General features: G+C 43.8%; 1 protein-coding gene across 2 annotated transcripts in view; it reads left to right on the top strand.

Moving 5' to 3' along the window:
• The first annotated feature begins 3,545 nt into the window (after positions 1–3,545).
• The window catches only part of STOX2 (storkhead box 2), a 145,371-nt gene continuing 127,936 nt past the window's right edge, over positions 3,546–20,980 (top strand). The window contains exon 1 of one of the 2 annotated variants that reach the window (XM_073219178.1): positions 3,546–5,319. The gene's annotated coding sequence lies outside the window, so the exon portion shown is untranslated. Of the gene's footprint in view, positions 5,397–20,980 lie in introns of both variants that reach the window. The other variant, XM_073219177.1, reaches the window with a different exon arrangement.

Below are 20,980 nucleotides of genomic sequence, written 5' to 3'. Positions count from 1 at the left end.
CCCTGAGACTGGAGATGAGCGGGATATAGGGCAGGGGTGGGAAGTGAGGGCAACTAGAGCGGAGGAAAGTGGCCGTCCAGCCAGAGGGAGATGCAGGAGGCAGAGGAGCCTGTGGTCTGAATCCCTGGTGGCACTGGAGCATGTGGGAGGTGGGGCCAGGGAGGGTGCCAGGTGGTGGGGGCAGCCTCACCTCCAACAGGGTCTCCAGGAAAAGAGTAGTCCTCACCCATTACTGCTTTATATTTCTTCATGTGTTTTGTTTAAATTTTACTCCAAGTGAAGAGACATCAGCTGTTTTTCTTTGATAGCCAGATCAACTCTGGGGAATAACTTAAGGAAAAGGAAGGTGAGTCAGGGCTGTGCGTCACTGGGGCCAGGAGCGGAAAAGGGCAATACCCGGTGACACCATCTCCTTGAGCTGGTTGAGGATTTCAGGACACCGAACAAATGTCTTAGTGTTTAAGTGGAGATTTGCAAAGAACGAGCGTGGAGATTAAACAGAAAGGCGTAGGAGACCCCATTGAAAGATTCTAATGCCACCAGCAGGGGTGTGAGTACAGAGAGCACCCCTAATTATACACTGGGAGACGGTTGAAAGGCTCCAGTGGGCTGGCTGTTTCTGCCACGGCAGGGAGAGCTGTTGCTCACCTCTCGGGGGTGGGGGTGGGGCATCCACTCCCACAGGTGAGCAGGTTGTCATTCTGTGCAGCTATGGGGCAACTGGCTGAATGGATTCTACCACCAAAAACGGTTGTGCTTTGCAGCAACCCCAGGTCCTCAGCAGGATGAGCTCTCCCCCATTGATTAAATGATGCTCTGTCTGGTTCTGCAAAAAATGCCCCAGAGTTTAAAGATACAGCTTTAGGAAGTAATCATGAAAAACAGTTTTTTTGTTGCTGTTGACAGGAAAATTGCTATATGCAATTCTTTGACTTTGAAATTCTATCTTTTTGTGATATGGTTCTACAAATTCAGTAAATACGCAGCAACTGTACGTGGAGCGCCAACTGTATATCAGGCACTGTATTTTGAGGTGGCTACATCAGTGAGGAGAACTGCAAAGATTCTTGCCATCATGGGACTTCTATTATTGTGTAATAATTACAGCATTTTTCCGTAGTCTCATTGACAAGATGAAACTGTGATGTTTAAGAAAGTATAAGCAACTCACTTGGCTTGAAGTCTTGGTGAATTGAGTAAAATTTTTACGAGTAGTGTGTGAAATTTGGGGAAGGTAAAGATTTTAAGAAAAAAGATAAAAGTGAATGCCACCTCAACATATGAATACCCACTGATGTCCACTGTTTAGTGGCATGATAGAACTTTTTCTCTCTGTCTTAGTATTCCAGGAGAATTCTTTCAGAATTATTAACAGATGTTTTTAAATATCCTATTTCATGTGGAAAGTAAATAGAATTCGACATCCAGTAGACAAAACTAAGAATATACCTGGACAGAGTATATAAATATCAGTGATGCAGAAGTGTGTAATCCATAGACTAGGAAGTTCTTGAGGGACTTTTGGATTTAAAAAATATATATCTGTGAACACTTTAGCCATTTCTTTTATATTAACTTTTGGAGTCAAGATGTATCTGAAACAGTGAACATTAAGTCACACAATTATTAATTTGTGGACATTTTGGATTTCTGATCCCCAATTCTAACCCCCCACTTTCCCAAGAACCATGACAGCTTGCTCCGATTTGGGTTGGGCATGGTTTAGGACAATGCAGCCACCTGCCACCCACACCTACCATCTCTCCTAGTTTATGCCTCTGGCCTAAACTATAGAAACCTGAACCGTTTTTGGTGGTAGAATCCATTCAGCCAGTTGCCCCATAGCTGCACAGAATGACAACCTGCTCACCTGTGGGAGTGGATGCCCCCCCCCCCCCCCCCGAGAGGTGAGCAACAGCTCTCCCTGCCGTGGCAGAAACAGCCAGCCCACTGGAGCCTTTCAACCGTCTCCCAGTGTATAATTAGGGGTGCTCTCTGTACTCACACCCCTGCTGCTATATAACTATATAGTTATATAGAAACATTAATATAAACCTGGGGTGGACAGGCAAGGGCTAGAGAAGAAGCCCAGTGGTGCTGTCAAGAACGCAGAGCCTGTCTGTCTTTCTCTCACTGTCATGAGAATATTGGCTCCTACATCTTTTTTTGTTGCCTTTTAGTCTCATGATGGCTGCTGCAGTTCCAGCTATCTCCTTTTCATCCAAGGCAGAGAATGGGCACAAGGACTTTTCTGGAGTTTTTTGTTGTGTTGTTTAAGTTGGCACAGAAAACTCTCCTCAGAAAACTTCTTACATTTAATCAGCCATGAATAGATCACATGCCCACTCATCTCAGTCACTGGCCAAAATAAATAAGATCACAATAAATGACAAGTGGTGATTCTTTCCTTAGGGTCATGGAAGGGCCTATCCTTCAAGAGATGAAGGATCAGGGCTTTGCAGGCCAGGAAGAAAGGAGAGGATAGTTATTAGGTGGGCAATGGTGGCCAGAGGCATAAACTAGGAGAGATGGTAGGTGTGGGTGGCAGGTGGCTGCATTGTCCTAAACCATGCCCAACCCAAATCGGAGCAAGCTGTCATGGTTCTTGGGAAAGTGGGGGGTTAGAATTGGGGATCAGAAATCCAAAATGTCCAGCCATATTATGGGGGTAAAACCAGAAGTGTCGACTCAGAGCCAAAACAAGCCAAAGCCCATGGTGTGTCCGAACAGGACCCAGAGACGATGTCAGGGCTCAGGTGGAGCAAATAGATTTCTGCTTGTGCCTGGTTTCTGGCTTGGTTTTTGCCTGGTGGGAGTTTACATCACATTTGCTGCTGACGAGCCGTTTCTGACAGGTGTGGCAATCTCCTGGCCCTTAGACCACTAGTTGACTCTGGGTATGAACATGGGGCACGGGGCCTGGCAGAACCCAAGCACTGAACTAGAGGTGGGGGAAGGGCTTTTCAGGGCCAAGGACCCTGCAAGAGTCCCAGACGCAGGAGGGGCCAGATTTGCCCGGAAGTTACCACAACTGGAACTCAGGGACAAGGTTTAGAGGGGAAGCCCTGTCGTTTGAGGGTAGGAGGCAGACTGAGATTAGGGCACTGGGAGCTCTTTGATTGAAGCTGGGACCTGAGGGCGGGACAGACAGCACGCAGTGACTTGCAACTCAAGGGTGGAGCTGAATCAGGTCAAATTACAGGTCTTCTGCCCCAGGGTGGGCTGGTCGTGGGATTGAAGATTAGGCTGAGCCTACTACAGATGGGGGTCAGCTGGTCCTAGTTAGGAAGAAGAAAGGATGTAGCCTAGTCAGGGACAGATGCAAGAAATATTTTGGGGGTAGCATCGGCAAGACTTGGCACGAGGAAGATGATGTTGGGCTTTGAGCCTAGGCTTTATCAAAAATACAGAATGTCGAAGCAGCAACGCTTTTTATTTTTATTTATTTATTTATTTATTTATTTATTCATTCATTCATTCATTCATTCATTCATTCATTCATTCATTCATTCATTTTTTCAGCAATGCTTTTTAAATCTAAAACCCCGTTGAGATTGAGCCGTACATAGGACACCTAGGTAGGGATGTTAGTAATTGATTGAGATGAGGGGTTGGGGGGGTGGGAGGGCGGAAGGGAGAGCAGTACAGCTAGAAACAAAGGCTGGGCCATCCCCACGAGGCTGTGGCAGTGAGATCAGATGCGGAGGGAGCTCAGAGCGCTGTTCCAATTTAGGTGCCCCTAAGGAGAAGCCCTTCCCTCAAGTGGTGCTATTTGTTTCCTCTTTATTTTATTTCCCCAGGAATTCTTTTTCCAGATCCCTCAGATTTCTGATTGATTCTTTTCCTTATGTTTTCAGTTATATTCTATTTCTCCAAATGTCTTCATTTGCTTAGGCCCAAAGTGTTTATTCAGATTCTTCAAGGACAAAAAAAAAAAAAAAAGAAAAAAAAATGTAGGAAAATACTGTCTTCCCCATCCCCAGACAAGGATTTGTGTTTGTTATCCTTAATAGTTTCCATTTATAGTAAGTGTTATTTATGGATAATCCCCTAGTTTTTTAAGTGAGAGTTCTTTAAAAAATGTCCGAAGAATATGTTGCTACTTTTCTCATTCTTTAATCATACAGCCAATGCAGAAAGGGAAGCTGCTGTCTTACAGCACCTGCATCAAAATCGTTCTAGTAATTGACCACAGGTTGAATAATCTGACCACACCCTGCACCTTGGAAGGAGCATTCCTTAAGCCATGAAGGATTCTATATTTTCTATATTAAGTTAGAGGTGGGTTTTTAAAGATTTATATGAATGTGGAAAAGAAAAACAATGAAAACCTATGTAATAAAATAAATGGTTTCCTAAATTGGCATAAGAGTGCAGGTAATACTTAGGGGAAAGGTGTAAGTTCTTATCCGTCAGAACAGCTACATAGCTTTGTGATTTTTGGGGGGTAGAGGTGTTTAAGCTAGTTTCCAAACACAGATGGCAAATGTAAAGGATTTTTCAGCACTGAGATCAAAGCTGTAGATAAGGTAGCCGAGTGTTGATGAAACCAGGACCCTTTCACGTGGAAAGGCAATACTAGCAATAATTATGCACCAGGACTATTCTGGACAAAATAGGACTAATGGTCACCCTAGTTCTAGACCTTGGTGGGGGTTCACTATTCACAGCGAACTGAAAGGAAAGGAAGGCGTTTAGTCCTTGCTCTGGCCTCTGCGTTGAAAGACTGTTTTGCATATAAAATACAGGTGGTTCAAGGGCCTGGAAATGCCAACTGAGATTATCTTAGTTGTTAGGCTTTTCAGGTTGCTTTTCAAGTCCACGTGTCAGTGTTTGGTGACTGCTGAGTGGATTCAGGGCCCAGCCCTGTAGGTACTTAATGACTTCAGTGTGGGCTTTTAATCTCCTGCCCAAGTGTTATCTTACTTGCCCGGACAAGCCCTTCACCATTACAAGAGAGTGTGGGAAAATTAACGCTGGGGCAGCAAGCAGGGAAGGAAAGAAACGTCTGAAGGTAGAAATGAGTTGCATTAGTGTTTATTTTGATGCGCTCTGGCAACGTACAACTTTAAACCTCTATACTGCTTAAGGAGAGCCCAGCACCCTTCCCCGGGTGGCAAAAAAAGAAAAAGAGGATTGAAAAATATACAGACCATGGCTATCTTTGATGTTTGAGTTGGCTATCAGGAAACCTGAAATGCTGAATGTAATAAAATGTTGACAGCAGTTTCACTTAACATGCGGTAACTCTGGACTAGAACGACGTCTTTGGCACCAAAGGAAATCAAGAGAATAAAGCTGCAGTCGTCAGGATTTCAAGTAAGCCATAGATTATTACCATCTGTACATTTCACAGACCCCTTGCAAAACCAGGAAGCTGGGACCCAGACTGGAGAGTAAGTATATTGAACTCTGGGGTATGTTGTTAGGCGGAAGAAACTCAGAAACTGGTCTGAATTTTTAAATACAATACTACATAAAGCCTGACAATTTAAAATTTTTTTCTGACGACGGTGGCACGAACAGTTTATATGTCTAAAATCACCAGGGGGAGTTATGTGTGTGCCTTGTGGGAGAAACCCACTGCTGTAAACTTTTACAATACCAAGCCTTCATACTTGCATGATTTTTGTCTAAATGTACAATTATTTGTGAATTGCTGTCCAGTTGCAGATTGTTCCCATACAATGAGTTTTTGTGTTTTTCCCAGAAACTCGTGGAAAGGTTGTCATGAAACACATTTAAGTGTTTGGAATAATGAACTGGTTCATCGTTATCACAGATCACTTTGCTAGGACTTCTCTTACTTATTACCCAAAAGAAAGTACTTCTGGATGAGCCCATATAAAATAGCCTTAATTTTTTGTCCCGTGTTTGACATTATAACTTGGGCCAGTAACTAGATTGCCTACAGACCCGTACAGAGACTAAACATAAAACAGAAGTTTTAGATCATGCATGCGCACATATATGACCTTTCCTCACTTGTTCAAAGATCTTAGACGTAAACTTACAAACTCAAGGGGAGGTGAGCTGCCTTTTCATACAAGCAAATCTATGTTTTAAAATAATGAGTGCGTAAGAGAAGCCCATTTATCTACAATGTTAATGTAAAAAGTTAAATTCTATATAAGTGGGACCATTAGGAAAATTATTTGACATCTCATTGAGAAATAGAAACTTTCTTCTAAATAGGTTTGCTATAGAGTCTCAAACAAAATTTCATGGGATCGTTTTAACTTGAAAATAGCAATTAATGACAGATTGCAGAAAGTCAGCCAATTAATTGTCACTTAGTGAGTTTCTGTCCAACACATATGGAAGACTGTTTATAAACAAGGAGTCATTTTTTAATGTGTATATGAATTTAGTATAATATTTGGCAATTCTTGGCTGGTTTGGCAACATGAACATCTTTCATCTTTGATACTTAGATTGGTCTCCTGGATATGACATGTTCTGCAGATAGATTTGCTCTTTCCTTGCAAGCTCTGCAATCTTAATGTTGAGCGAGGAACTCTTTACCCAATTTTTTTCCTTTAGTAGCCTAAAATTCACAGAATAATCCAATAGAGAGCATTTGGCCCCCTCAAAATGCGGAGGGTGGAAAGAACAGAATTAATGCCCAGGCCTGTTGAACTCTCCATGAGCAAGTACGTTGCATCATCCCCATTACTTTAGGTGTTTAATTCTGAAAACTGCTCCTCTCAACTGATCACTTTGTAATTAGAGCGTGTGTTTGCATCTGTCCCGCTGTAGGGCGCTCTAGCAGGTAGGACAACCCATTCCATTTCTTCCGTTAATGATGCAGATTCTTAATCCTAGGCTAGTCTTGGGGGAGTAATTTAGCACAAGTGAAAGGGCCATGAGACTTTAAGGACTCCTGGGTCCCATTTGATAAATTATTGCCTCACTATATTAAATGGAGCCCAGTGTCCTAACAACGTTCATGTCATTTCCACATGTTCCCTGTTTGTTGCTGGAAAAGTGTGACTTTATGGCAAGACGAGCTTGAAAATCCAAGCTCATTATTGCAGAAAAACTAATGGTCATATGTTTCACATGCATTTTGAAAATACATCTCAGTTTGGGAAAATCTTTGGTAAAGTTTTTATTTTGAATGTTTTGCTTTTTAATGTCTGTGTAAGTATCTTAAAGCTCGAGCAACAAAGAGCCAGGTAGGCATAATTGATTTCTCCTGTTGCCAAGTACCTGTGAGCCAGCCCCAAGTTTATGCGGTAGGAGCTGGGGTTGGACTTCCGTGTTGAAGAAGGTCAGTGATTTGTCTGGAAGTGCGAATGGAGGGAGAACGCAGGTCCTTCACCTCCATCCTGCCTGCTTTCTGAAGTGGCATATGGCATTTTAGCTGCCCGGTGGTGCCAGCTTGGTAGGGATCTTGAGTTCCTCACACGATTTCTGGGAATTCTCTGCTCTCAGCTGCTCCAGGGCGGGTCAGGAGCAGGGCAAGCCCGCCCGGGCCGCAGCTGCCTGGCCGCCAGCTCTGAGTCAGCTTCCGGTCTCGAGTTTCATTCCTGGCCTCGCTGAGGGTGCCCTGGGAGGTTTGGGGTAAAGTCTTTCTGCACAGACATACCTCGCACAGAAATGTCCCAAGTGTGCTCCCTGGGGTCCCCAACGGGCTAATCCCAGAACACAGTCTCCGTCCAGATGGAGACCTGCCCACCCATACCTGGACGGGAGCAGCCTCGTTCCGCCACCTGCCCCGGGACTAGCAGAGGGTGGCCCATAGGACTCACCTTGCAGTGAGCTGCCCCTGACCCTGAGGGACGACGACTCCCCTGGCCAGGTATACCGCCGTGTTTTGCTGTTAGGGAAAAAGCCAAGGAAAATATCAAGGTACTACTTTAAAAGTAGTCTGGTTTAGAGGAGTGTCTGTTTGCAAGTTCTTGTATGTATATGAACTTGTGCTCTTTCTGGCACTTGTCCTGTGGGAGGGATTGAAACAGTCAGCTACCAGATCTCATGGAGAATTTCCAACGGGGAGCCCCGAAGGTTTGGCCCCGGCCGTGGAGGTGAGGAGGGGTGTGTGAAGCCGCAGTGAATCTGCGCCTGATTAGAGCAGGTCGCGCGGTGGAGGCGGGGACGCTGCTGGGGCTGGAGGATGGAGGTCAAACAAGGCTTCCTCTTCCTCCCCGAGGCTGGTGTCCCGCCCGGCCGGCTCCTGCCGAGCCTGGTCTCTGCCTCCTGCGGGCTCACCGGCAGGTCCCACCCCTTGTTTGGAAGAAGCTCTGCCCTGACTTGATTCTCCTGGGGCCGTGTGGCTTTACCTCTTCACCACGCAACTTCAAAGCCTGCTCTGCTTTCATTCATTTCATTTTCCCCCCCGAAGTTACTCTCTCTTCCATCAGCAGTGAACCCGGCATCACTGAACTGTTTCCCAGTCCTGTGACTGTGGGCTCTCTGCCCTGGCTGTTGTCGTTGGCCTCCTTTTCTGCTTTGCAACCTGCCCTCCTTGGTTTCTGGAACGTTGCATTCATTGTTCTCTTGGGTCTACTTTGCATCCGGGCCGGCTCACCTGCGCCGTCCCGCGTGTCAGCCCCGCCTTGCTCCTGGGACTCTCCCTCAGGGGGTCCATGCACCCTACCTACTTCAGCTGGCACCTTAGAGGATCCTGTAATCCACTTCTCAAACACGGAGCACCCACTTTGCGCGGGCATTGGTCTGGGTGTGGAGGGTGGCATGACCACACATCAGGGGTTCTGGGTTCCTGGAGTGTGACCCCATGAGGAATGGACAGGTACACAGCCCGGGTCCCCACAGCCTGAGAGCTGCCGTGTTCTGGCACGTAGGGCTCCCGTGACACCTAACCTGGCCTCAGTCCACAGCCACCTGGCACCCTCGCCTCTCCCTGAAACTTCAGTCTCTCTTAGATGACCAGTCACTACGTCAAAGACACCATGTCCAAGGAAATGATCTTTACCACTAAGCTAACTGCCCTTCATACCATCCTGTTTGTCACTAAGTCACCAGAATCTCTCCCACTTGCTCAGACTGGAAGCCTGGGAGGGAGATTCCTGGGGTCCCTAAATTTCTCCCCCTGCTTCCGTCAGCTCTTCCCTAATCCTGTCAACTCCGCCCCCTGCTGCATCCCCATTACCTCTGCCTGCGGCCACATCCGCACCCTCTGAACTGTTTAATATTTATAAACGGCCTATTTACTTATTCAGAGGCGATTTTTAAAAATTTCAAGTGATTCACGTTCATGGTAGGAAATAGAGATAAAGAGAAAGAAGAAACCTGGAAAAAAAAATCACACATTTTACTATTCAGATAACCTCTCTGTTAACGTTCTGAAATTTACCCTTCTAGACTTTTCTCTGTGGTATCTATATAGCTAAATGTTCTCATATATAAAAATGTGAAAAAGTACCTTCCAAATTGTGATTCTATTATCTACGTTGTTTTGTAGCCTACTTTTCTGTACTTAACCTATATGACTGCTTTGCTACATCTATAAATATATTTGTAATAGTTTTTCTTGGCTGCATAATTATTTGAAGTAATTTGTATTTTAATCTCTATGCCATTTCAGTGTATCTACATGCCACTGCTAGGTAATCTTAGATGTTTTTCATTCTTGCTTCTCTTCTGTGGGAAAAACATCAATGGGTTCCTAGTGCCTACACACACCCTCACCCCTCCTCTTATATTGGAAGATTTTTCTGACATCAGTATTCAGCATTCCTTCTCCCACTGGGAATGGTGGTTTTCATCCATGAACACCTTATGTTGCTCATCTGTCGGGAGGGTGGGGTCTTGGGATGGTGGAGGCACAGGACTTAGGATGTTCACAGAATCTCTCCATGCACCTTGCTCCCCTCTCTGCATGCTCCCCTTCTCTCTGTTGCTGTCCAGGTGTTGGGCTACAGATGTGCCCTAGGCAGAGTGGGAGGTGGCTGTGTGTACAGATATAACACAGCAGGATCGCGGTGCTGTGGGAGCAAAGGCCCCGAGCAGGTGACGTCAAGCTAGTCTTGAAGTGTGACACGCACTTACCGAGTTCAGGTGGTGGCAGTCAAAGAGGACAAGGGTGGCCAGGCTGGCAGGGGTGCAGGATGCGGGGGCTCAGGGGAAGCCAGGCCCGGATGTCTGCAAAGCAGGGCGCAGTGGGTAGCCCTTGGGAGGAAGGCAGGGAGCCGGGTTGCGGGTGTTGGAGTGGCCATGGCAAGAAAGAGATGGTAGGTCCTGGGGCTGAAGGACCTTTACAGGGGAGCCGCCACCCTGCAGATAATTTTGATGAGGCGGATTAAATGGCGAAGTGTGTAAGGAGAGCCAGCATGGTCCTTGCTCCCCAACAGCTCATAACAGCAATCAAGATAAATTTCAGTGTTTTTATGATTTTTGATATTACAAGTCAAAATCCTGAAACCCAGATGTTACAGGGCAACCCAAATTACTTTATTGAAGTGACTGCATTTTTTTTCCTACCATTCCAAAAAACTAGAATGTTTTTCTTTATATTTAGGAACTTATTTTCATTGTCTCAAGTATTCCTTCTATTAGGATTAGCTCCTGTCGATTCAGTTCACTAATACAAAGGCAGGTTAGAATGTGTGCATACTTATGTGTGTGTACATTTACATATTTGTCAACAAATTAGAGCTAGGCAAAAATGTAACTACATCTCTTGAGAGAAGAAGCAAAAAACGTTTTTGCTGTTAAACGGAATACAGAGGTCTGCCATGAAATATCTGCATCTCTTTAAAATCGCATCCCGTTTGGCTGACGTCTATACCTGTTTTGTATTTAGCTCACTATCCCTTGCTCCAGCCTTTGGATAAAGGGACAGGAATTATTCAGGCCTCCTGAATAGGATCTTAGTGTTTTAAACCGCGAGGGACTTCCCATTGGGTCCAGGCTCCTCGTTTTCCTGCAAAGAAATCCACGACCCTAAAAGCTGAAGCAGTTTGCCCGAAGTGAAACAACGCATTAACAGCTCCGCCCGAACCCAAATCCACGGCTTCTGGCTTCCTGCCCTGTGACCTTTCCACTAACAAAAAAGAAAATAAAAAAAAAAAAAAGGGAAAAAAGCAATTGGAGAATTGAGCTGGCACATCGCTTTCATTCTCCTACCTCTTTATAGAGGGTGAGAAATCCTGACGTACTTTAAAAGAAACATGGAAGAATGTATCCGGACTTGCAGAGATCAGGAATATTTGTGGTATGCTAATTAGAAAGTATCTTACTATGCAAGAAGCAGGAAACTTGGCACAGGGAGAGGCTGTTGCGAGTAACTTAAGAAAACTTCAAAGGTAGGACATGAGTGTTCTTTTTATTTATGTATGTGTGGCTGCCATCAAATTTCTGATAGGGTCTGACACCTTTGTAATGAACCCCATAGAAACTGGGGGGGGATCTGTCAGACACACGGAAGGAAAAGCAAACAATTTCATTTCCATCTGAGTCTCCTCGGGTGTACGTCGGGCTTTCGTAGCACTCACCTGCCAGACTTCTTCCTGTAGAAACTTGCCAGGGCCACCATTAGTCATCTGCAGAGGGATCATAATTTGGCAGCCATGCTAATCACTCCAAGGCGACCCTCTGTTTGGAGAAACAAACCCTTTTCAGTTGTTGTTACGGTTCACTAATCTGACAATGGAGGGAGTTAGTTACCTGGTGGGGACATCAAAGTGCATATTCTCCCCACTACTGCTATCCCGGCAGATCTCTCCAAACTACAAGGGCTGCTTCTGCCAAAGAAGTTCTAAATGACCTGGAGAGGAGCCCCAGGACCCGGGCAGATTTCAAGTTCAGGAGCAGACATGATCAGAGAAAAGCCCCCACGCCGGGGAAGCCCCCCCCACCAACCCCCAGGTGAGAGCGAGCTGTCCTGTCTCCTTGGCTGGTCCTCAGCTCTGCTGCGCCGGGGCACTCAATGCCCTTTCTGCCCACTGTCTGCACTTACGTCAGACCAGACCATTTCTGGTGCATTTGATGCCAAGATGAAATCCATCTGGCTGTGGTGTTCAAGGGCCCACAAGGAAGGTAAGGCCACTTGCCGCTAGAGGGGAGGCTGTGGGAAGGGTCAGGGCGTTAGGTTTGTTGCCGAACCCACGTCCCCACCGGGGAGATCACCGATGCTCACCTTTGGGTTGTCAGTGTCATAGTGGGCCAGAATCTTCCTGTCTGAGAAACATATCAGCTCACGCAGGGGACAGTCTTGTGTCTTCCAAAAGGTTATTTGTGGAACTTATGTTACTCCCGAAAGCAGGGGTTGTCTGGGGTGAGGTGGATGTGGACGTGGTGAGCAGTGCGCCTCTCCCCGGAGACTGCCATTGTGAAACAAGGCTCTGAGAAGCGCTGCGGTAAAGAAGCCTGTCACCCTTGCTGCGTCCCACACCTGGCCAGAGGAGCCCTTTTTACCCGTAGCACCCGCTGACATCTCAAGGATCGCAACTTCTGCAAATGCCATTTGGAGAACACCAGCCAAGAGAGTTGCTCTTTCGTGTTCCCTAAATGGTCTCCGGAAAAAGTTCAACTATTTTTCTGAGCCTAAAACTCCTCTCTCTGTGAAAGGATTAGAAACCGCATTTGCAAAGCACTTCCATATGCTTGGCCACGAAGAATCTGGCTGAATAAAGATTCAAAGTGTTGAAAATCGTAAATCCACTACTGTTGTGAATACTAATGTTAATTACCTTGCCCTTTGAACTCACAGCATTTGCATTAGTATTATGCTTGTGATTTGCTTATTTAAGTGTGGATTTCTGGATTCTAAGATGTCAAAGTCTTACCTGGTGTAAGAGGTAAATGTTCTAAAACCACACATGGCTTTGAGTTTGGATTATTGTCTAAAAGGATATATATTTACCTAGAAAAGAGCCCATTTATGGATAACTTGCAATCCTTTGTACCTGTTTCCATATGGATTCCTCTTCTTTTAATTGTTTTTTGCTCTAACCTAGGGATTTACAGCCATATCTGAACTTGCAGGAAATGTTTTTGATAGATATTCACAGAAACCCCACTCAACTTGGGCGAAGTTTGTAGAAAAGTGCCTAATTCACTTCTAACTTAATAACTTCTCACAGATTTTCACATCTCTTCACACCATTGTTTCTCTCCATTGCTTAACTCCAGCTCCATTTCTTCATTTTGTTAACTCTGTGGTCTACACTTCTTAAAAATGTGAATGTTACTCTATTGTATTATTCTGCATTACCTGCACTTCAGCATTTCTTAAATTAGGTTTTTCCCAACGCAAAATTTTTGAAATATACAGAAATAGGTAAACAGGTCTCTTTACTGCAGAACTTCTCAGTGCCTTTAATATTCTAATATACATTGTTGATCTCCAGAAGGGAGAGAGAATAGTATTTTTCAAACTTGCTTAGCTACTGAACCTCTACCTCAATCTCTTTAATAGCACCTTGTAGGAATGTTATTCTGCAAATCCCACTTTAGAAAATGCTGTCCTAGTTTCAAATCCAAACTCTTCACCTGTATTTTTCTTAGCACTCCTCCAGCATTATGTCTTAGCATCCCTTTGATGATCTGCCACCAGAAAACTGTTTTATAATCCTCCTAGAATACTTTGCATTTCCCCACATTGAGTCTTTTCTCATGACATTCCTTTCCTCTTCTCTGTCGAGCTAATGATCTTTCCTAGCAAATCTGGATTGCTTTATTTTCCTTCCTGTGCACCTATATGAGAGATCACAGTTCTCAAATCCCAGTTCCTCTGGAAAGACTTTCCTGACCACCACAACCCACAAAGAATCTCTTACAGCTGTTGTCATCTGCACCGCACCTTTGGCCAGTGTTATGAATGCTTATTGCCTTGTCATTTATCACATATATGCTCTCTCTGCTCTTGGAGGCTTAAAACCTTTGTGTGTATGTATGCGTGTGTGTGTGTGTGCATTTAATTTCTTGTTGAGCTTTGCACACAGGGGAAATGCCATTGAATGAAAAGGACAGTTTTTATTTTGTTTTGAAGACTGCTTATTCATTCTCTGCCTTCCTTGATACTAGGAGTAGAGTGGGGTAGGCTAGTCGGTTTACCTACCTCTTGGTACATGAGGTGGACAGAGGCTATAGAAAAGGAATGAATAATTGCTGTAGGAATTGCAACAAACATTAAGCACACAGAAGGTGCCAAGCTCTGAATGAGAAGCACCATTATTTTCCCTAAATGAGTTTCCAGTCTTTTGGAGGAGATATATGCCATTTAATCAAAGGCCATGCTAGTAGTACCGAAAACTGTTATAGGAATACAGAATTCAGGGTGGTGATTGTAAAGGTCATGAAGGCAGATACAAGGCTTGTAAGAGATGGAAAGAAAAAGATTTAGCAAGCGGGAGATAGTGATTTAGGCCAAAAGAATAGGAGGGGTCAGGAGTTTGGAAGGTGAGAGGAAGAAAGGTAGATTCCATTAGAGGAAAAAAATGCGATGACTGAACTGGTAGGCAAGAAAACCTCCGAGTGGTTTGCTTTGTGGGGCGTTGACGGAAGTAAAGGGTGACTTCTGGGGGGTTGTGTAGTGAAAGACACATAGGCACCGAGAGGCCGTGAAAACACTGGTTAAGCCAGCAAGTGATGTGGTCAAATGTATACTTTGGGGAACATGGAAGACAGAGTTGAGTATAGATGAGAAAAATGAGGGCCCAGTTGAGATGGTCACAGATCCAATGGTCTTGGTTTTTCCAGCAGATCTGGGTGAAACGAGTAGAGGAAACCTGCAGCCCAGTTGCGGGAGAGAAGGATGTGCACGTAGGGGACCATTTCCCAAGGCAGGGGTTTCAATTTCTTTGGTGAAGTCAATTCCGCAGGTGCCTTGGGCTCTGGCTGGGCTTTCTGACAAGTGCCCAGCCTGTTGAAGAAGGTAAGCTCACCCTGAAAGGGTATCTCACCATGACCCTCCTTACCCAGAATGACTCAGGAGACACGGGCCCACGCAAGAGACTTTATTATCTGAAGGAGAGAGTGGCTGCCCCAGAAGTGGGGGTGGGGAGAGAGAGAGAGAGAGGGAGCAGCAGAGAGAGCAGTGGGACAGAGAGCAAAGTGCAGAGAGGGAAAGAGAGAGAGCACAGGGAGAGCAGGGGACAGAGACAGACAAAGAGAGAGAAGGTCAGCAGCGTGATGCCTTTTATTGTGGTGGATCCGCTGGGCCTATTGCCTTGGGGGAGGGTCAGGATGTTTAGAGATAAGGCGGGGTAAGCCCAGGCATAATTCTCACCCGCTTATGTGCTTGGGACCATGGGGCAAATGGAGGATAAATTACTATATTCTTACACACCCCAGCATGTTTTTTTTTTGGTATCATTAATCTACAATTACATGAGCAACATTATGCTTACTAGGCTCCCCCCATTATCAAGTCCCCACCACATACCCCATTACAGTCACTGTCCATTAGCGTAGTAAGATGCTATAGAATCACTACTTGTCTTCTCTGTGTTGTACAGCCCTCCCCGTGCCCCACTTACATTATGTCTGCTAATAGTAATGCCCTTTTTCCCCCCTTATCCCTCCCTTCTCACCCATCCTTCCCAGTCCCTTTCCCTTTGGTAACTGTTAGTCCATTCTTGGGTTCTGTGATTCTGCTGCTGTTTTGTTCCTTCAGTTTTCCTTTGTTCTTATGCTCCACAGATGAGTGAAATCATTCGGTGCTTGTCTTTCTCTGCCTGGCTTATTTCACTGAGCATAATACCCTCTAGCTCCATCCATGTTGTTGCAAATGGTAGGATTTGTTTTCTTCTTATGGCTGAGTAATATTCCATCGTGTATATGTACCACATCTTCTTTATCCATTCATCTACTGATGGACACTTAGGTTGCTTCCATTTCTTGGCTGTTGCCCAACATGGTCTTTACTTGTCCTGAAAAACCCGATCGCCGATTTCCCTCGTGGTTTCTCTCCAGGTTCCTCTAACTGGCAGCCTCCAAGATAGCACATCATCTTAAGTGAGGAAAGAATGATCTCCATAGAGAACCTGTCCTGACATCCTTCCCATCCTGTTTCTCCAGGTGGTCTGAGGAGTGTGGTTCAGTCTTCAGAGCTTCAGGGCATGATTTAAGAGCCATCTGTTTTAACCAGGCATTTTGTGTGATTTACAGCAAAGAGAATGATGGCGGGGTGGGGGGACTGGGATAAACTATATTCTCCTAGTTAGATTGGAATTATTGCACCAGCGTCAGAGGCCCAGGCAGCGATGTGTTTGTATTATTGATATTGTTGTTTTCCTTAAATTGCTTTTCAGCCTAAGGTTTCAGAGCCCCTTGTGTTAGTGTTTCAAAGAGCGCCACACCCTGTATTTTTGGAACTCTCAGACTTTTGTTTTTTTTACATAAAAATTACTGGGTGTTCCTTACAGTGTTTCTTTATTTTATGCATATACCACCTTCCTTCATGTAAAAATAGTTACCAGTTTCATAACACTGACTGTGTTAAAGAAATCGTTCTATATTCCAGACACAGACAGACTCATCTAATCTCGTAGTAACCCACTGAAGTAGATCTCGTGTACCATCACCATGGCATAGACGAGGAAGCGGAGAGAGAGGTCATAGTAACAGGAGTCGTACAGTGGAGATTTGAACCCAGACAATCTAAGATCCGTACGTAATCTGCACAAATACTCCATTATAGTATGTTTCCTCAGATAATTTTCCTATTACAGTGTAGAAAGAGGCTGCTGGTGACTTTTTTAAAAGACAAAAATATATGTATATATACCTTAACCAGTGCTCCAGATAGGAATGATGCATTTCCCACTGTTTATCCCATTCCTTCCCAGAAATTCTTGTAGAAAATATAAGTGACATAAAAGTTGCAAGGTAGACTTGGTGTTTAGGACATGGTAGCGTAAGTGTAGTGACCTGAAAGTCAAAATGAAGTGAGTTTCAGCTTGAGCAATGACTCACATGAGCTGGGCCCTTCTGTAATTTAGTAAGTCTTCTGAGTCTGTCCTTACCTGTGAGACGCTTTCTGCTCTAAAGTTCCATGAACATGCAGCACCTAACTCGAGAGAAAGGGTTTCGGCTGCCTTTGGGAGGGCTGCGAACCAGGGCTAGTTCCTGGGAGGACGGGACCTTCTTGACCATTGCTGGGACGTGTGGAGCCGGGCAGAGAAGGGGTGCAGGCATCGCCCAAGGAAACCTAACTTTTAGAGAAGACTCAGCTTATACGAATGGATAATTTTTTCTGGTGTGTTATTTGTCATTTTCATGGAATTAAGATTTTTTTCCAGATTATAAATTGCTGCCATGTGGAATTTTGTCACTGTTTCCCATTAGCGCAAGTATAATTATCACTGAAGGAGGGGACCAAGGTTAGAGGAGTTTGCATTTTTTTCCCTCCTATTGTAGTTTTGTTTATGACTCAGGTTTAACCTGAGCCCAACAGCCTGACGGGACTTGATGGTTTAGCTGATGACCGTTGTGCTCAGCGGCAATAATATTAGAGGCGCTCTGACTTTTGAATCAGGTTGTTATTCTGATTCTACATTTAATGTTTGATCTGTAAGAGTTCTCTTAATGATGTGAGAATCTAATACATTATTTGCACTGAAAGGACATATTTTGTTGTATGGCATTTTGCACCTTCTTTGGGACCCTCTTATTGTTCTGAGTTTGACTTTACTATTATTTGAAAAATCTAGAACTAGAGTAACATTTAGGCATATGAAAACATTTAATCACCTGGACCTTCTATTGTTAGTCGTAGAAGTCTTTGAAGTATGTTTTCTTATGGCTAGAATAGTTGGACTACCAATTCGGTTATATATGAAGATTTTTCCATTGCTGACTTGGTAGATTGAAACTTGCTCTCATTTAAAAATATCAGGTCGGGACAGCTAGGGGGAGGGGGAGCAGGGAATATCAGTCTACTTAGAGCATATGAAATCATCAGTGTATTTTTATTTCATAAACTGACTAGGAGCTGAAGCACTTCATCCTCATGCTTGATTCTGCGGTACAACAGGAAGGGAAAACAGCTATATCTTTTCTAGTCTTTTTTTTTCTCCCAAGGTTGGGGACTATTTTATGTGTCAGAGAATTAGGGGCTAACGTTTCTAGCCCCTATTTCAGCCTTTGAGCCACCTGTAAACGACTTTATAGATTTGCGTAGGTCAGGACGGGTATGTGTGCACCATCCGTATGTATTCCATGTGCATGTCTCTCCAATGGTTAGAAGAGAATTTTTCTCTCAACCATTTTCATTTATTGATAGTACTTTAGAAATTTCACCAAAATTCAGATTATTTTGAAACTCGCAGATTGTTTCGAACACTTACCAAGACTGTTTACTGAGGGTTTAAAGAGAGATTTAAAAAAGATGACATAGGAAGAGGGGATGAAACAAAAGTGCTTATTAGGCCCAAGAGCCCCAGATGCAAAGGCCAGCCTGGTGGACGTGTCTCCAGGGCAGACCTCACCACTTGTAGCAAAATCTCAAATGAGTGGAAATCGGGTGCCTGGCGTAACCAAATGTTCTGGTTTATTAAGAGTGAAGCCTTTTGTTAAGAGTAAACCCCCTTTTTTGCTTCTCTGCTCTTGTCAATGAGAAGATGTCTTTAATATGCTAGTGAATACCCATGAACCATTTTTGGTTCATTTGGTGTTCTGAGGGTTTTTCCCAAGTTCATTTGACTTTGGTATCAATCCTCATGGTAAGACATGAGAATGTAGCTCTTGGAAATGCAGTTATATATGTGTGTGTATATATATCTATATATATCTATATATATATAGATATATATATATAACTTTAAACAAAAATAACTAAATAAACCCTGATTGTGTATTTCTTTGCTGTGTAAAGGTTCTGGTTAATGAAATGAAAGTGTATGATGTAGGCTGTTTTTGGTACACATGGCAGACAGACGAAAGCAAGCTCTCCTATCTTACAACAATTTTGCCACCAAAAGGAAAGAAAACAGGCAATAAAGGAGATAGGAACCACCGCTTAATAATACTGCAGAAATCCCTTAAATGGGGCTAGAAACGCTCATTGAAAGCTGTTCCGAATCTATGTCTGTTCTCAATGGTGCGTATAGATTGATGGGTAGAAACATGTTCTTAAGGTGTTTCTAAGTTCTTTTTTACTGTAGCCATAGGAATCCTGTGAAAGGTTTAAAACTATAATGTATCACCTCTTCGAATTGCTGAGTTATATTTTCATCCTTGGAGGTAATTTGTGTTCTTGTGTCTGTATACCATATGGTTACACAGTTTGAAAATTGGACATGTTTTCATTCCTTGGATTAAGTCAGTAAAAGTGAAATTTGGCGTAACTGTCAGAATGGTTACAAGAGTCATTTATCACGCTATTCATTTGTTAACTCAGAATTTACTTTTATTAATTTTGGCTACACCAATTTTCACTCGTGTCATTATTTGCATAAAAGTTGGGGTAGGTTACCTTTGTGGAGCTTGTGGAGAGTCTTGTTATATAATTGTATAAATAGCAATAATGAGTGATTATTTAAAGCTACTTGAGATACCGCTGTTTGGCAGATTCCGTATACTTGAAGACGTCAGTAGGCTGTTTACAAGTCATTCCCCTCAGTCTAAAGAATCCTGGAGACAGTTCACTTTCTCTTCCTTCTCCTCTCTGCGGTGTGTTAGTTCCAGGCTTTAAAATGGCAGGGCCAAGGGATGGGCTTCCGAGGACTGTTGTAAATAGGCCTTGTGTAATGGGGCATGGGGATCGTCCCCCAGATTGGTCTGTGACTTGGTTTGGAGAAGCTCAGAACTGAAAGGAGAAACTAATTTCAAATAATAAGTTTTTAGGCTACCGTACCAGTGCTTGTGTCATTCTTATGCAAGCTCTGATATTACGGCACTGATATCTCTGAGCAGTTGTTGGCTTGTCCGCTAGAGCTGGAGTAGCAGGGCCACAGCATGACTAGAATGGGTTTGGCGGGCTAGCTCACCGAGCCGTGCATTAATACTCTTACAATATGAGTAGTTACTCCACCTACTACTAGGGTTCTGCTAGCTTTTTGTACTCTGGAGTGCAGCATGAATTACCATTTATAGTATTGTTTCTTGGGTCAATGCATTCTACAATGGAATGTGGTTTATAAATTTTAAGAGAAAAAACACCTGCGTTCACACTTGAATAAAAACAGTGAGAGTAAGTGCTGTTTAATAGCATGAACCTTTAGATTTTTTAAATTTATTTTTTATTTTTTATTAAGGTATGATTGATATACACTCTTATGAAGGTTGAAGGTTTCACATGAAAAAACAATGTGTTACTACATTTACCCATATTATCAAGTCCCCACTCACACCCCATTGCAGTCACTGTCCGTCAGTGCAGCAAGTTGCCAGAGATCCACTATGTGCCTTGTCTGTGCTACACTGTTCTCCCCGTGACCCCCCACACCATGTGTACTAAACATAATACCCTTCAGTCCCCTTCTCCCTCCCTCCCCACCCGCCCTCCCACACCCCTCCCCTTTGGTAACCACTAGTTCATTCTTGGAGTCTCTTTAAGTTTGCTGCTATTTTGTTCCTTCAGTTTTGCTTCATTGTTATACTCCACAAATGAGGGAAATCATTTGGTACTTGTCTTTCTCCTTATTTCACTGAGCATAATGTCCTCCAGCTCCATCCATGTTGTTGCAAATGGTAGCATTTGTTTCTTTTGTAGGGCTGAATAGTATTCCATTGTATGTATGTACCAGAGCTTCTTTATCCATTCATCTATAGCTGGACACTTAGGATGAACCTTTAGATTTAAAACTCTTTCTTGGAATAGCCACTTACCACACTTTTATGATTCTCCTACGTAATCATCATGAATTTTGGTTTAGACTGAGCCGTGTGATGAGTTTTCGTTACTGTCATAGAAGTGGAAGTGCTGGTTGGTATCCTTGCTTGTTGATAGAACTATCTTAGAAATAGTAAATTGTATTTTCTGGGAGGGTTCACATCACAGGTTTTCTTAATTCCAGCTATTCTTCCTCTAGCAAGCTCTCATATGTGGAGTTTACTGAATGTAAAAATG

Source organism: Manis javanica, chromosome 12 (genome assembly GCF_040802235.1).
Source record: "Manis javanica isolate MJ-LG chromosome 12, MJ_LKY, whole genome shotgun sequence".
NCBI lineage: Eukaryota > Metazoa > Chordata > Mammalia > Pholidota > Manidae > Manis > Manis javanica.
This window is presented reverse-complemented; position numbering and strand designations above follow the sequence as displayed.